The 17045-nt window shown below is 43.8% G+C and overlaps 1 protein-coding gene across 4 annotated transcripts in view; it reads left to right on the plus strand.

Moving 5' to 3' along the window:
* The window catches only part of GRK6 (G protein-coupled receptor kinase 6), a 697925-nt gene that overhangs the window by 401 nt on the left and 680479 nt on the right, over positions 1-17045 (plus strand). The window lies entirely within an intron of this gene.

Raw genomic sequence — 17045 nt, forward strand, 5'->3', positions numbered from 1 at the left:
TGGTAAGCAGTGGGGGCTAGGGCTTCCAAAGTCAGAAACCGAAGGGACAGAGAAGGTCTCCCGACTACTGAAGAGGTTATGCTTGAAGGAGTGGTTGTGGGTACATGATATGGGCGGGTACAGAGGGGTGGGGTCTGGGTTAAAGTGGCAGTTGACTGTCACAATGTTATATTTTGATAGGGGAGGTAGTGTGGCTCAAGCTTTCTCGGAACCAAAGAGTGGTCCGTTAAGGGTAGTTTAGTTGAATGGGGTTGAGCTTTTGGGGGAAAAGTCTCAAAGAAGGGTAAAGTAAAGGGTTAGTGTCCTGTCGAGCCTATGGTGATGTGTTTATTTTGAATTTAGAGGGTTCTGTCAGTGCTTCTTTGAATAAGATGTGTCCTCTTTAGACCCTGGCTCCACCTTTGACCTCCCTCGGGGTCGGGAAGTGGCTTTATGCCCTGGCACGGAGTTTCTGCCTTTAATTATTCCATAGCCACATCCCCATTCTAGGTTTTTTCAAGTTGTTGTAGACAAAACTAGCCTGTTTTGTGCTGTTGCATCTGGTGGTTTTACTCTACAGCAATGCCTTTTCTAGACAGTTTACTGTCCAAATGTCACATCCTTGTTAAGACAAACTTGATTAAATGCAGATTGTCTTTGATTAACAGAATTATTTTTAGGGTTCAGGCAGAGGAGATTAATTGTGATACATACATCAAAAATACTTTTTGATTTATTAAAAAAAGTTTCCCTACTTTTTGTAAAAAGGCAACCTTCCCGGAAAGTTTAATTCTGATAGTTTAAATGCTTCAGATGAAAGTGTCATTCAGTGAGTCTCCAGTGCTAAATGCTTCAGATGAAAGTGTCATTCAGTGAGTCTCCTGTGCTGTGAAACCAAATTTGCACTGCAGACAGCTAAATAAACCTTCCTGCCTGTAAATGTGCGCAACCAAGTTAATTCGCAAATGTAAAGGATGCTTGGGAGCCGGTACTGGCTTTATTAGATGGAAGCTTTGTGATGACGTAGATTTATCCTTTGTTAGTGGTAGTGCAAAGAGTTAACAACTGAGATGTGAAGAGCCTGCTGTTAATTGTAATTGTCTTTATATGGCACTTATTACCCCTGATGAGGTGTTGAAGGGACAGTTATGTAAAATACATTGCATTACCTATAGTCTGGTTATAACTAAAATCTATATTTTGGAAGCACCATTTTATCTTAACCACATCCATGCTTATGATGAGCCCAGCTCGTCATGAGGAACAGTGGAGCTGTGCTCATGACGAGCTGGGTTCATCATAACGGCCGCTGCACTCCCACGTGCAATTGAATCCCCGCCTGTGCATGAGAATCAATCAGTGGGCGGAGTCGTGACAAGCCCATCTCGTCATGAGCACAGCTCCACTGTGCCTCTTGACCAGCTGGGCTCGCCACCAGTACCGCGGCGCCGGCCCCCTTCCTCCCACCCGTGCCGTGGGAGAATTACCCCTCGAGGCGAAGGGGTTAAACCGTTTTCCACATTTCGTAGCATTCTATCTTGTAGTGTGTGTAATGCAAGTTATTAATAATGACTTACATATTCACAGTGTGTTCTTTCACAGACTGTGACCTCAAAGTACAAAAAATATGCAAGTTACTATTCTCCACTACACCAACCAAGATTTAATTCTGCAGCTCTCTGGTTACACACAGACCTCTGCAGTGCATTAGCTAATAGAGGTTTCATAATGCAGGATAGTCCATTTCCCACTGAGTAACAACTTTTTAAAAATGTATTTTCAATTGAAGCTGCATGTTATTTTATATGTAGCTACCTGATGGTGAAAGGCCAAAAAAAGTACAGAATATTTTGTGTTTTTAGCCCCACCTTTGACCCAGTCAGTCAGTCAGTCAAGAATCTTTATTCGATTTAGTTAAAAATCATACAAAGAGATAAAAACATTAATATACAAATAAAAACTATTTACAATATCATACAAATCAGTGCGTACAATGTAATTCTTTTCCGAGCTATATATAAAGAGAGTGAATTAATTCATTTTATGCAAAGTTAAAAAATTTAAAAACTCATTCAGGGGGGCCCATTACTATGTTACATTTTTTGATTCTAGCTGCCGCCACCAGGAAATTTGCCATGCAAAATGAATTATGAATGTTGTTCAGTGATTGAAGGTAAAGCAGGGCTGGTCTCACCTGCATGAAGCCAGCCTCCTTTAAAACATGCAACAGATATTTTTTCCTAGGCTCTAAAAAGAAACCACAAAACATAACAAAATGCATGGTATCTTGAACAGAAAAATTATCACAACAGGGTGGGGGCTAATTCTGGTTTTTCCCAAGTTTTGAAGTTACCCAAATAAAAATGTAACAAATTAAACCTAAACTTGGTCAGGAGAAACCTGTGAAATGGCTTTGTAACAAAACCAAGGTAAGGTGCTAGTGCAATGGAGTTTACAAGCAGATAGTGCTTCCTCACTGCCGGTTTCTGCAGTTCCCTTTCCTCACGCCCCACTCTTGCCCTACTCATGAACTGCTTCTCTATTGTAACTACATCCTGTTTCTTAATATCCAGAGGGGATGTGAAGAGTTCCGGGCGTCCCAGGTCTGAAAAAGACTTCATCAGGTAGGCCAACCATGGCACCCTTTTCAAATGATCCAAAGACATGACATCAGTCATAAACTTATGATTAAGAGACAGTTCTTCATTGAGCCACGTCTTTAGCCAAAAGATCAAGGGTGCCATGTTCAGTCTATCAGTGACGAAATCCAGGCCCACCTCCATGTGTATGGAAAAAGTCGGTGTGGACTGTGGGACAGACAAAAGGGAACGTAAAAATCTGTTCTCCGCCTTCTGTATCGGTTCGAGGTTTACATAACCCCAAATGGGTGAACCATATAATGCCAATGCAACAGATTTACTTTTATACATTTTTAAAAGGGCTTCCATCGGCCTAGCGCCCAACCTATTTGCAAATCCCATGAGGGCTGCTGATGATCTGGTCACCGCCAGCCTCTTAGCTCTAACCTGGGGTCCCCAAGAGCCCCTTTGATCAAAAAGGACCCCCAAATAGGGAAAAGTCGAGACTTTGGTGACTACCTCACCTTTGCATTCAAAGGTTTTAGATATCCCCTTAATTCTTTGGCGCCCAACAGCCACTGTGTGTGATTTATTCGTGTTTATTTTTAAATCCAGGTGGTCCATAAATGTGCCAAAAGCATCCAGAAGGCGTTGAAGACAGACACCAGTGCGGGCTATCAGCACCGCATCGTCCGCGTACAGGAGAGCGGGGATCTTAGCTGTTCCTGCACGCGGAACGTCTCCCTCCACGTCCTCCAGATAGGCCCCCAAGCCATTAATGTAAATAGTGAAGAGCAGCGGGGCCAATATACAACCCTGCCTGACCACGCGCATGGAATTAAAACGGGGCGTACACCTTCCCTCATTGGTAACCCGCACTGCAGCAAATAGCTCTTGATGAAGTGACGCCATATACCTAACCAGTGCCTCATCTATCCCCATCCCCAGGAGAGTGGTCCACAACTTAGACCTGTTCACCAAGTCGAAGGCCGAGGAGAGGTCCATAAACGCTAGGAATAAAGATCCCTCCTTGGCCACCGTGTATTTCAAGATCAACAGATGTAAGTTGGAGCATTGCTCTACCGTTCCTCTCCTCTCCCTAAACCCATATTGAATGTCGGCCAGCCCCCCGCAGCTCTCCACGCTATCCCTCAACTTGACCAGAAGGACTCTGCCTAAGATCTTAACTGCAGAGTCCAAGAGGGATATGGGCCTGTAGCACCCGGGGTCATCTCGCTGGCCCTTCTTAAAAATGGGGACGATGGTAGAAGTTACCCAGGTGGTTGGTAGAGGGTTGCCATTAATGGCGGTGAAAACATTGGCCAGGACTCCCGCCCATAACTTGGGTGAGTGTATGTAGAAGTCGGCTGGCACCCCATCAGGGCCAGGTGCCTTGTTCTTGGTGGTGGCCAGGATAGCTTTCTCGACCTCTGCCCTCTTAAAACAGATAGGGGGTGCATCCGGAACCGCCAGGGGTCATACTTGACAGTCCGTCTCATTGTCTCCATACACTGTTCTAAAATGAGCCAAACATTTGTCGTCGGGGATAACACAATCCATGGCGACATTGGCTGAATCAGAGAAGAAGGGCTGGTTGATTATGTCCCAAAATTGTCTGCTGTCCCGCAGGACGGCCGTGGAAAGCAGATTCTCCCAGGCTTCGTGCTTGATATTGTCCTGCCTGGTCTTGACAGCTCGCTTGTATTCCTTCCTCAATATGGCAATGTCAGCCCTCGGCCTAGGCATTATCTTCAAGGCTGCCATTAAGGATTTATGTGCTTTTGAACAAGTGGCGTCAAGCCAGCGCTGCTTGTTACAAGCTCCCTTCCTAGTTTTTACCAATAAGTCCCGCGAGACCCGACCACAAATTGCTTGGAAGGCCCCTATAATTTCGCTGTCTGAGGCGTTTGGATTTTGGCATGTCACCAAATGGGCCTCGATTTTCGGAAAAACTTCCGCATAGAAATTTGCCGGGGCCACCTTTGCCCGTTTGAGCCTTCTACCCTGATCGGCTGTGCGCAAGATATGACCTGGTTTTATTAACCCCGGCATAGGCCCCACAAAATCTCCCCAAGCAACCTCAAGTATGATAGGGTTATGGTCACTGTAGAGAGAGGGGGCTGTACGATAGGAGCTGACCCTGTTTAAGATACCTGGTGTTACAAATATGTAGTCGATGATTGTTCCAGAGTCAGTCCCCTTAAAAGTAGCTGTTCTTGAGCCCCCTCCGTAGACAGTGGTTCAAAAAGTTTAAAATTAGCCAAAAGATCTTCCAGCTCCTCGCCTGGTGTAGTATGCTCAAAGTGAGGTCCTTCAGGTCCTTCTCCCCCCTCTTCATAACTTGAACCGCACATGAGCTTGCAGGGGTGAATATTAAAATCGCCCAATAGTACGCACTCAAAGTTGATATGTATGTTAAGACTGACTGAAATTAAAACAGAATCTAAGCTGGCGATATTATTATCACCAGTGTCCCTATTCCTGGAATTATACAAATTAATATATAATGTCCTCCTAGTGGGGCTTTGACCCTGTTCTCAAACTCACTGACCCTACCCCAATTGCATTCAGCATCACATATCCCATACGTTTTTTGATGTACTTTGACCACTGATCTTCTCAAAGTACATTTGTCACTCTGTAAATTGAGTTGTCGGTTTTTAATTTGTTGTAATTCCCAGAGCTAGATTGCTCACTGTTATAAAGCAGTGGTCACCAGCATCTTGCTTGATTGTGGGTCTAGTGTGTTCTTGCTCTGTGTGCTGTAGACGTTTACACACTACCCTCTAACTCATTTTTCAGATGCATCCCCTTCTAGAGTCAACTCAACATTCACACAACATGCAGAGGATTTTAAAGGGGCTGTTCAGTTTTGATTGTACTGTGCCTACCTTTGTAGCTCAACCATCTAATTTAAGTAGTCGAACATGCTAGACCTCTCTGCCACCCATCACCCAGCCTGCCCATACCCATTTAACCATCCTCGTTCCATCTAAACCATGTTCATCTTGAACATGTCTTGTGTGGAATGGCATTGATGGTGCCTAAATACATAATATCCATCTCACTGTCCAGGTCTGTTTTCCCAGTCAGACTGACAGCTTAAAAGTTCCTTGAATTTTTAGTTCTTGAACCTGTGTTGTTGTTGTTCTAGGATGTTTGCGATCTGTTTAACTGCCTTGGCACTGACTTGGCTACTGCGTGAACCGCAGCCCACTTTGTTGTGTGGTACATTGTTTCTTTAGTAGTGGTAACATTCCTTTAGCTATCACTGATGTGGGCCTGCCTAGTTCCTAGCGGTCAGCCTCTAATGCCCTGCTTTATGGAGTGACACTAAACTAGCTTTTCTGCAGCCCCAATAATTCTGCTGTATTTGGCAATCAATAGAACACGGTCGTTGGTGCTACATCCTCTCACAAAGCTGCATTTACAATTCTTGAATCTTCCTATCTGCTCTAGTTACTTTATCTACCCGGATGTTTGCAGTCTCCAGCAATACTTTCCTTTTATAAATAGGTCCATCTTCTTTTCATCTACTGCATCGTACTACAGTTATTTTGTTGTGAATACTGCGCAGAAGTATTAAGATTTCTTCTCAGACTTCTCTACATATAATCCCCTAATCTGTGTAAGCATAGCAATCTTGCTGCTTCGTTTCCTCCTTCACTGACAAGGGGAAAGGTTTTCTATTTGCGTTACTGATTTGGCAGCAATTCCATTTACCTTAGATTTTTCCATCCTCACGGACCTAAGACCAACAGGTAGGTGCTGAGTACTCTTGTTTCGATCTGCTGCAGGAGCGCCTCCGTCGTCAGGTTAGGATTTTCTGATGCTTGTACAAACAGCTGAGATCTGTCTGGAACATTAACATCTCCCTTCAGCTGGTATTTTGAATGGCTTCCGCACTTGATACCATCAGCCGCCAGGGTCAATTTTGCTAAATGTATGCTTTTGTCAGACACGGCCTCGTCGGGAGATAATTTGCTCATAAGCCTTTTTCAACTGTGCACATGCCAATTGAGGCTCATAAAGTTGTAATGTTATGGTAATTGTTCAGTGTTAACTACAGTGTTGGCCAGTTCCCCACCCCCAAAAAAGAAAAAATGCCCCGACATGAGTTGTTTTTCCTATTGCCTTAAATATAACTAAGCCCCCCCCCTAGGCTTTTGTGGAGGCAATGCTCTAAGGTGTTCAGAGTAGCAGTACTTTTTGCATCAGAGTTTGTGGTAGGACAGAGCTGTTATCCTGCTGTCAATCCTTCACTTGCTCTGTTTCTTTATCCATTTAAGCACGGCCTTCATTTTGATTGTGACCTCTCATAACCTCTCATAACTCTGATTACAGAATTCAGATATCTGATCTCCTTTGATGTGTTCGGTTTAAGATATGATTTGCAGCATCAGAGGAGTACATTTTGTCTGCTGGCTTTACACAACATATATAAAGTATGTGGAGTACAGTTCACTTACCTGAGTCTATTCCTATTCCAACTTTTTTGGACCTATTGTTTCATGCGAATGCTGATTTGTTGTGGTGGGTTCCAGCATTGCTGCCTTGACAAAGACTTCACTTAAGCCAGCTTGCAGGTACTAAAGTGCTTAAATTGTTATGATTTAAGATTATGATTTGATTGGTCCTGTATTCGCATGCATGCTCACATCGGTCTCCCCTGTAAGTAGTGTGCCTAAGCCAGTGAGATTTGCGGTATATGCAGACCTTCTCTAGCACTAAGAGGCGCCTCCTGTTAATAGGTTAAGTGCTCTTACCACTGAGCTTATTTGACTGCTGTTTATAGTACTGAGCGCACAGTGTGCGTTCATCAGTTGTTCATCTAGATTTGCTTGTCATGTTGAACCTTGTGGATGTTTTCTCTCTTGCTTGTCAATGCTGTTGTACATTTAGTGACGCACCTAATATGATAGCTGCCTTAATTAGTATCCTAAGCCGATTCATTGTTTTATTTTGAGTCTCTGTTAAGCTGTCCCAAAGATGAGCGCTGTGGTGCATTGTGGGTGGTATTGTCCACCACAATCCTAAAGTCATGTACTCCACCTTCCTCCTCTTCACCCCAGTTGCCTTATATATTGTACTACAAGTCTTGCCTGCCTGCAAGTGGTGACTGCTGATTTCAACTTTAAAGTACTAGCAGTATGAATTTCTCTGGCAGTCACATTTTTTCATGCTCCTTATGCGTGGAATAGAAGTGTCTGATTTAAATGCTATATGTGGATTCTTTTGGCTTCAGCCTCTTTCTGAACCCTTCTTGGTGTGCTTTGTGTTCTAGGCTGCCATCAGAAAGATTCTTGTGCAGTCTTCAGCCAGTCTATTTAAGTGCAACGCGTCCATCTCATTGCTCATAAGAATGGCACACCATGCACCTCAGCTTCGCAGTATGGGGTAGAGCGTGTATGTACTTCGTGCAATGTGTGCTGTTAAATGTCCCTTGGGTGTTTGAACGATGAGTAATAATGCGCAAAAGCATGTTGCATGCGTTTTGTGCTTGGAGGTCACACTGCTTGCACTGATCATTGCACAGTCTTCCAACAGGGTTCTTTTGATGCACTATTTTGCCCAGACACTTTTGTATCGTAAACAGTAGGTGGTTTTTCCTGCGTCTGTAATGCATTACTTAATGAGCGCTGAATAAGACTAGGTCCCCCGAGGATTTCTTCCTGAAACTGTGCCTAATGAAAGGCCTGCTTCCAGACAATATAGAGACCAAACTCTTTTTGGACCTGGAGTAAGCTTAAGAGTATATTCCAGAGTGACATTTTGTTGAATTCGGTGTGATTCAGCTCTCTGTGTACAAAGCAACCATTATTCATGGGAAAAGTAGCACTGCATTCAACTTGGTCATCAAGAGAAATGGAAATGGCCCTTGATGGACATCCAAAACCACTACCTTGTCAACGGGGAGATTTAGCTCTTGATCAGTGCAGTAAGTTGTGAGTGCCAAGCAGGTCTGGCTGTGTGCTGTTTTTTTTTTTTCTTTCTCATCCAGTAAAATAAAATTGTAAATCCAGTACTTGTATAGCGCATAAATCACCCCCGAAGGGGTACCTCGGCGCTGGGGGCTGTTGGGAAGATTAAGTGAGCTATTGCATGGTGCTGGGCAGACCAGTGCTGCCGGAGCCAGGGATTGAACCATAATCCCCAGCGTCCGTCGTCCTGGCCACGGCGCCACACCTCTTCTCGTAGAGGCCATGCCTCCCCCATACCGTTTCACCTCTCGCAAGAAATGTTGCAAACTTGCACGTATATATAATGTATGCCTTGCACATCTATTTGATCTTTATGTTCCAGGAGGTGGAATAACCCTTCTTTTCTTTATTCTAATTTATAATGGACAAGCCAGAGTGTGAATAGTTAATGATGAATATTGACAGCAGTACAAAAATATTTCCAGGATAGCGCTTAAGTAGTAAAAGTAAATAATTGATTGGGCAGTTCTTGATGGCTTTTATATCCTCTTGCCAGCCCCTGGATTACAGAGTACATGGAAACATTACACACTCTGCCTTGAATTTCTCATTAAATATTTGCAGGAAGCGTTGGTCAAGGAAAGCAAAAAGGATGAGAGAAGTCTTCAAATGGACTTATTCTAAATGCATACACTGCATTGATTTTCATCCAGAGCTCTTCGAATTGCCATTATAGTCATTCAGAGCTACCCACAGCGTGATCTGTGCTCTTTTAAATGGAGCAACAATAAATATTGAGTGGTGGGAGAGAGGAAAAAGTCTGAGAACTAGTAATTGGGTAGCAAAACAGTTGCCCTTAAGACACTGGTGACCATTACTTAAGCCAAACACAAGCCCTGGGTTACAGGCAGGGGGGCACTGGGACCTGTGTGTGCCTGCGATACAGTATAACTTTTACATAAGCTGGGTTTATGGGGCGAAAGGAGAGCTCACTTCTTATTAGATGAGTCTATGAGGAGACATTCCAGTTGTGGGAAATCCACAATAAAGCAGGGGGCTAAGTAAGGTCTGCAGTTGCATTGTAGGTAGGGGTGATTTTGACCTCTCAGCCAGATACTGCAAATCTGGTATCACAAACAGTTGTGGTTTATAGATTAAGCTTAAAAGGAAGTGTTAGGGTTTTTTAAGGAGCCCCAACAGACCTGTGCTCCCTCCACGGTTACAGCCTTGGAGCATCCCCCATCAGTGCCACCCTCACCATCGACACCTCCATCACATCCGCCACATTCCCGAAAGATTGGAAGCATGCATCTGTCGACGTCCTCCTCAAGAATCAGTCGGCTGACCCAAGCCTACTGAGCAACTTCTGTCTTCTCTCTGCACCCTTACCCAGCAAAGTGATAGAGAAGGCCATCAATAAGCAACTCCTAACCCACCTCGAGCAATACTCAATGAGGAGTCAGAAAAAAATCACGGCACCAAAACAGCTTTCATCACAGCAATCTACAAGATCTGGACCATCTTGGACAGAGGAGAAACATAGGGCCTCATCCTACTCGATCTGTAAAAATGGCTATTAGCATGGTCTCCCACAACGCACTCCACAGCAGACTCATCGAGCTTGGCACCCAAGGACGTGCACTCAACTGGAATTGCTCCTGCCTCTCAGGAAGAAACAAAAAGTATGACTGCCTCCCTTTACATTGGAGACTAAGAGCCTGATCAGCGGATTCCCCTAGGGATAGTCTCTCAGTCATACCCTGCTCATCGGCTATATGACTCTGCTTGCCAACATCATTCGATCCCAAGGCATCACCCTCCTCTCCTACGCCGATGACACCCAACTCATCCTCTCCCTGATGGACAAGACAACCACAACCAGAGCCATCGTCGGCAATTGCATGACCATGATAGCAGAGTGGATGAGAACCATTTTTTGAAGCTCAAATGAGACCGAAACACTGGTTTCTTCAGAAATAGGACCTCCTCTGGGATGCTACCTGGTGGCCGACAAAGGACCAACACTCATCGACCACACCAGAAATGTGGGGACCATCTTGTCTGACAAGCTCAACATGACAGCACAAGCCAGTGCAGTGAGTGCTGCCTGCTTCCACATCCTGTGTATGCTACAAAAGATCTTCAAGTGGCTGCCTTAAACACCAGATGCACCATTAAAACCCCTTCCATGCTCATGACAAGGTCAGCTCGTCATGCAGTACACTGGAGCTGTGCTTATGACGAGCTGACCTTGTCATGAACAATAGGCTTTTAGGACTTTCAGCACCCAGCGGGAATTGCCTTAGCAGGCAAGGTGTATCAAGTACTCCTCACAAGCAGACTCAACAATCACAATCCATTCTGTCAGAATTTCCATGCAGCTTCTACACAGACTTTGCCACCGAAAGACTCTTACTCAACTTCCCATGCCACACTCATTTCGCCCCACCTCATAGCACTACCAATTCCCAAATGCAGCCAATTCAAACTCCTCACTCGCACATGCAAGGCCTTGCACAACACTGGGCCAGCATACCCGAACAGCTGCTTACACTTTCACAGCCTGACAGACACCTGCGCTCAGTGGATTGGGCAATAAATCAGCTTTGAATGCACTAGCTTTCCATATTTATGGGTTCCGGACATTTGTTACAGAATGTTAAATCAGTCTTTAACTCATTGTGTAAAATTAGAACTGAGGTATTTACGTAGTGTGCTTCAGTGATGTTGACGGGCAGCTCATATAAGCATCCACCAAGATAAGTACTGAAGCATCTCTTGGGGACATGCAGTGCTGGAGAAGGGGACTGCCCCAGCTGTTACACTTTGTCCTGAAAAAATCATAACCATCCTGTATCTGCTCTTGAGATCTCAGAAGAACAGAATTTTATAAAATATCCACTTGTCCAAGGAATGGGGTGCTTCTGAAATATACTTGTCCTATATTAAAATAGCAGTGTTCATTTGTCTCCATGCAGTGACGTGACCCATTATGGCAGTGTTCTCATTGTATCAGAGTTCTGATGATAACCACCGATTTATTACAGGACTCGTATGTCAGGGATTGGACTTTAATGTAAGCCATATTTCTCATTTTACTGAACTCTGGACATACCAGGGTTCTATTTGTGCCTTTTATTTATGCAGATCTCCTCACAGGGGCTGGAAATTGGCAGACTGTGGTAGTTCCAGGGCTGGAATGGCCGGCGAGTTTGTGCACATACATAAACCTAGATGTTGATGGATGCGTATTCTGCAACTAATCTCCAACCCCTTCCCAACATTGAAAAGAGCAGAAAAATGTAATTGTATTTGCTCTGCAGATTTCTTTTACACCAGCAAATATACGTTAGTATCTTTGCTCAGGCAAAATGGAATGTACAGTTGTTTCCCAGGTGGGTTTTTAGCACTATTTCTGTAAACTGTTGTGAATTCCTGAAAGTTGCAAATCTGCACAAATGCATATATTTTACTGTGAATTACTGGCAGTCAAAGGGTGTGTGCAACAGGGATTTGGGCCTATGTGTCCAGTGGGCAAATTGAAAATGTGTTGCCGTTGACCCCAAACATTTTGTCCTGGTCATCAGGCATGGGAAATTCCACACCACTGGGTGACCTGTAGCACTACTTCCAGGTGGATCTGGCACCTCTTGTGGCTAATGGTTGAAGGTTGTAGAAAGACAGTGTACAGGAAGTACTGCCATGTGACACTTGTATGCGAACTCATCAATATTGTCATGTCTTTTACGGATAATCGGGAAGATAGGGAGGCATTGGGCACTCAGTCTGAGAATTTCAGGGAAACAGGCAGGTTTACATAGAAGAGGCCTTAGTATGCATGCTTTTAGGGAGTCATGGTTCTCCCTTCTTGGAGTGGCTGGTCGTCGTGAGTTGCTGCTGATGGTATTTTGTATGTTGGTTTAGTATTTCTAGTTAGGTACCATTTTGGCTTACATGGGGTGACTAGACTCCTTAAACCCGCACAGTACTTGTGTATACAATGTTGATTTATCTAGATTGTCTTTGGCGATATATTTACAGTCGACTTTATCAGACCTTATAGATTCTGTTTGTTGCCTTTGTTATAATGAACCTTACAGCTCAAAAGCAAGTAATTGGTTTAAAGTGGGTGGTATGTAGGATTGCTGTTTATTATGATGATATGAGGTTTGCTATCTCTCGGCTTGAGAAGAATGTAGGAGTCGGAACATTTGGGGACTGGTATGGTGGGTTTGGCCTTTGTGTGTTTTGGGGGTAGTCTAATTTGAAAGTACTGGTTTTGCTGCCTGCCCAGTGCTTTACGGAGGGGGCCTAATGTACAGCTGAAAATGGTTTTGAACTTTGTACAACCCCATAATTAATGCCAAGAATTTTGAGTTGTGGTTATTGGCCAGGTGGGCCAGAAAGCAAGTGGTGTAAGTTAGAAGCCTGGGGCAGGGTAATATAATCACAGGTGTTAGTAAAAGAAAATCCAGGGAATCGGAGGCCAGCTCTTCAGGACACGGTGAGGGGTTGGATTAGTGCTTGATATGGATCCAAAGTAACTGAGTCACATTGCTTTCTTTTAGCGTCTGATGTAGCGAAGCTAGTGCTTCCTGACGTCTATCCCCTTGCAACGATCCCAGGGAAGCCAAGAGCACAATGATGGTGTTTCAGCTGCAAATCAAGCACTACTCCCACAGAATTAAAATGTTGAATGTATTTGTTAAATGTTTGCCTTAACCTGTCTAGCGAGCCACTATTGTTCATCATTTTGTTCTGCTGCCACCTGTTTTCTACCATTTTTATTCAAAATAGAAAGTGGATGTTGAGATGGAGTAGGGGTGTAGCAAAACATTTACATTTTGTGTTATGTTTACAGCTGAACAGATTAGTGTCCAGTACAGTATGGGTTTTCCACACATCAGTTGACTTTGTACAGTTTGCTTGCCTCTGAGGTCGTCGCTATGAACAGTCTTTCATACCACTCTTAAGAGAGACTGACTGAGAAGTTCGAGGCACCTAAAAACAGATCAACATGTAGAGTTGCTACTTATTCGGATGATCCGAATTACGTTGGACTTCCGTCACTTTGCTAAGCACTTTGAGTTCTTTGGAGTGAATTATATTAACTTTTTTTAACCTGCGGTTGTGTGCATGTGTCCGTTCCAGATTTGTACTTCCACTTCCTTCCTGAGCTACGCGTTTTTCAGAGTAATGTGCACTTCCGCAAATGCACTTGTTGGCTGGCGAATGTAAAATTTCAAAGCCACGTGAAGGAAAGTTATAGTAATATTAAGGACACAAAGGTAATAATTATAATTCCTCGTGTTAAAAAAGCCAGAATGGGTGGCCGCTCCTTCAGAGTGTTAGCGGCCAATAAATGGAACTCCCTTCCAGTCAACATCAGGTTAGCGGACACTGAAACTAAGTTTAGAAAAATGCTAAAAACCTATTTGTTTACCCTTTAGCTCGGCCTTTTATTTTGGTCACAGCTCTCTCTCTCTCTCCATAGCGCGGGGACACGCCGGGATGGCGTCACCATGCGCTCTATAAACTCCTTTAATAATAATAATACAGTAGTGCCACTGCTGCAAAAACGATTCAGCAATACAGTAATTCAATACTTCGTTAACACCAATAAAGCTCATTTTCCAAGAGCACCAGGGAGATGAGCTTGAATTAGAATGTTAAAAATCCCAGCCAGGTCGACGTTGTTGGTTCCTTGAGAGCCCACTCCTTCTTCCATTTTGACCTCTGTCTTTGCGAGCTGACCATTGGTCTAACTAACCAATCAATAGTATCGTTTTACGACAACTTCTCTCTTCTTAGCAATAGAACCCAACAAACTGTTCCTGGTTGTGCGATGAGCGCCATGTCTTCCTCAACGGCTTCATCAGCTACCCCAGCTTTTTTCACTGACCAGTGAATGGACTCGACATTTAAGCATTCGTTAAACACATCTGCAGATTCATATTCTGTGACACATGCTGTGTAGGGAGTTGGAGGGCGCGATGTACGCCAGACGGAGCAGTCCTCATGCAGCTCAGCAGTCATGGCCTTTAGGGGAAAATATGTCAATAAAATAAAAATCGTCATAAACTGTCACTTAATCTGTGCTTTATACATTCAAGCTATCGATTGCCCCATTGATAAAGAATATGACCCATGTTACAAATTAATGTGGGCCGAGTTCCAGCATGTTCATGGATAATAAGGGCACACATCTTTGCTACGACCCAAAAAAATATGCAAAAATGGCGGAGGGCATGGGATTGGCTCAGGCTGTTTATGTAATTGATCGACAGTAAACCATAATACCAGCACAATATGGCATTTTGTAACCATTAATGAGGAGGATGTCTGAAGGTCTGATATGGGTAGTCTAAATATTACCTTTTGTTGGAGGTGGTGTGCAGAGGATTCACTCGCTCATGATGTTTACATTCATCTCCCTTTCAGAATTAATTCGTATGTTCAGGTACTTCTACTGGTCAGTAAATTATGCCCTAGTCATTTAATTGTTTGGAAGCAAATATTTGTTCCGAAGTCTAACTTTTTGGAAGTTTAAAATTCCTATCTATTTTATCCACTATTTTTTTGTGGCTTAAAGCAGTTCAGATTTAGGCTAATGGCACTTTCGCTGCTTGCCTCAGTAGGAACAAAGAGCCTCCCATTTCCTGGGAGAGATAAACCAAGGAGTCTTCTCTCGATTGGTCCCTTGCTATTTCCTTGGCTCGTTGGCTTGCCAGCCTCCAGGTTTCTTTTTGTCACTTGTAGGCTAGTAGGTGCAGTGTGCAAGTTGAGACTGGGTCATCTGTTTTGGGCCTCTGTCCCTTCAAAGGTATTGGGCCAGTTACAGCTTTAGCTCGGGGCCTGCCAAGAGCGAGTTATTTTATCTATGGATTCCATGAGCTTATTAATCTCTGAATCCTATTTTACTTAGGTTTCGGCACAGAGAGCGAGTATTTCATTATCTGCTTGGTTCTCCTGATCACTCCTGTTTCATAGTGACCGTAAAGTATTCTTTGTGCTTATTTTTTGCACTCTTTTTCTTTGTGTTTTTGATCAACAGATCTGTTTTTCACCCTTTCTTTTCTTTACTGGGCACAAGATCCGAGAAGGGATTTTCACCATTGGCATTGCAAGGATTAAAGAGCCTGCCTGCCCTCTTGTGCAATTGGATAACTTCAAATGCAAGTTAATTTTGGACATCCAAAATCCTATTTCAAAAGAGACACATGTGGTAACAACATGGAACTTGTGCATATGAGTCTTGTCAACGTCGCTCCTCAAAATTCTGTCAAATATTGCTGTACCACCTGTAGGGGAAGTGATGCAAAGGGCTTGCCCCTCATCACCTTGAAGGAAAAAAGCAGCAGACTGAGACGGGTAGTATAGAGAAGTGTAGCAACTTCCAAATGACTTGGCCTAGTGGCTCCATCGGGTATGTTCATGCACTCTTTTGCTTTGGAAAATGCTTGTGTACAGAGAGGGGTTCTGTGGACTCTTATGAAAGGAATGCATTTACTCGAGAGCCGGACATGATGATCCAGGACTCAATTCAGCCTCAGAGCAGATCTTGTTGGTGGTGTTGTGAGGGTCTGCGCCCCTTTCTGGGGCTCTCAATCACATACTTGTGAAAGGCCATGCCCAGTATCACATATTGGCAAGTACTTCATGGAAGAAAAGCAGGGAGTCTCTCGCCCTAAGATACTGCAACACTGGAATATATTTTTACCGCCCGCATGGATGGCTCTGTAAGTACCCCAGAGGTGTGATGCTGCTTTGGTACCAGTCCAAACAGGTTGAGATCAGTCTGAGATGTGTCTGGCTCACCATAAAATACTGCCCTCAAGAAGCTAGATATGCCTTGGAAAAATGTATTAATTTGCATTTTGAGCATATGGTTCCAGACCCAAATCATGTTACCAGTTATTCTGGTCTGTACTGGTGCTCCGGAGCACCTGAAAAAGTTCTTACTTTCTTCCAGTGCCCACAAGATACAGCTTAAGGAAATGTGAGACAAGCTTTCAAAAAGAAAGCAATGCATAAATTGTGACTACAGTCTGTCTTGGTCAGTGCCTCTTTTGTGCATTCAGATAGTGAGCATTAATCGTATTAAGAGATCAAAAATAGAGAGGCTAATCCATACCATGATTGTCACTAGGGTCCTAGACTTAACACTTCTGGTGTCTTTTACAGTAACAAACTTTGTGCTTCAACCTTCGAAACCGTTCCGCATCCAGCCATCTACAGTTTAGACTGAAAGGCCATTTAAGAATGCGATCAAGTTGAAAATTGCTCTGTTGCCACAGAGGTGTTTTTGGTGCCTTGTTGTGGACGAGGAGACCCCTTCCTCTTGCACAATTTTCACAAGATTGTGTCCTGCACACATTTCACAACCCCAAACACACCATCCCTGTCTTCATTTTGACCTTGGACAAGGCTTCTAGTGTTCTTCACTAAAGGCCAAGCACACATTTTTGACGTGCTGCAAAGAGGCTCACTTGAATATCCACTCATGAAAGTTAAATGTAGGATATATGGGTAGATTGTCAAGACAAGTGCCATGAATGGTGGGCTC

Source organism: Lissotriton helveticus, chromosome 7 (genome assembly GCF_964261635.1).
Source record: "Lissotriton helveticus chromosome 7, aLisHel1.1, whole genome shotgun sequence".
Lineage (NCBI taxonomy): Eukaryota > Metazoa > Chordata > Amphibia > Caudata > Salamandridae > Lissotriton > Lissotriton helveticus.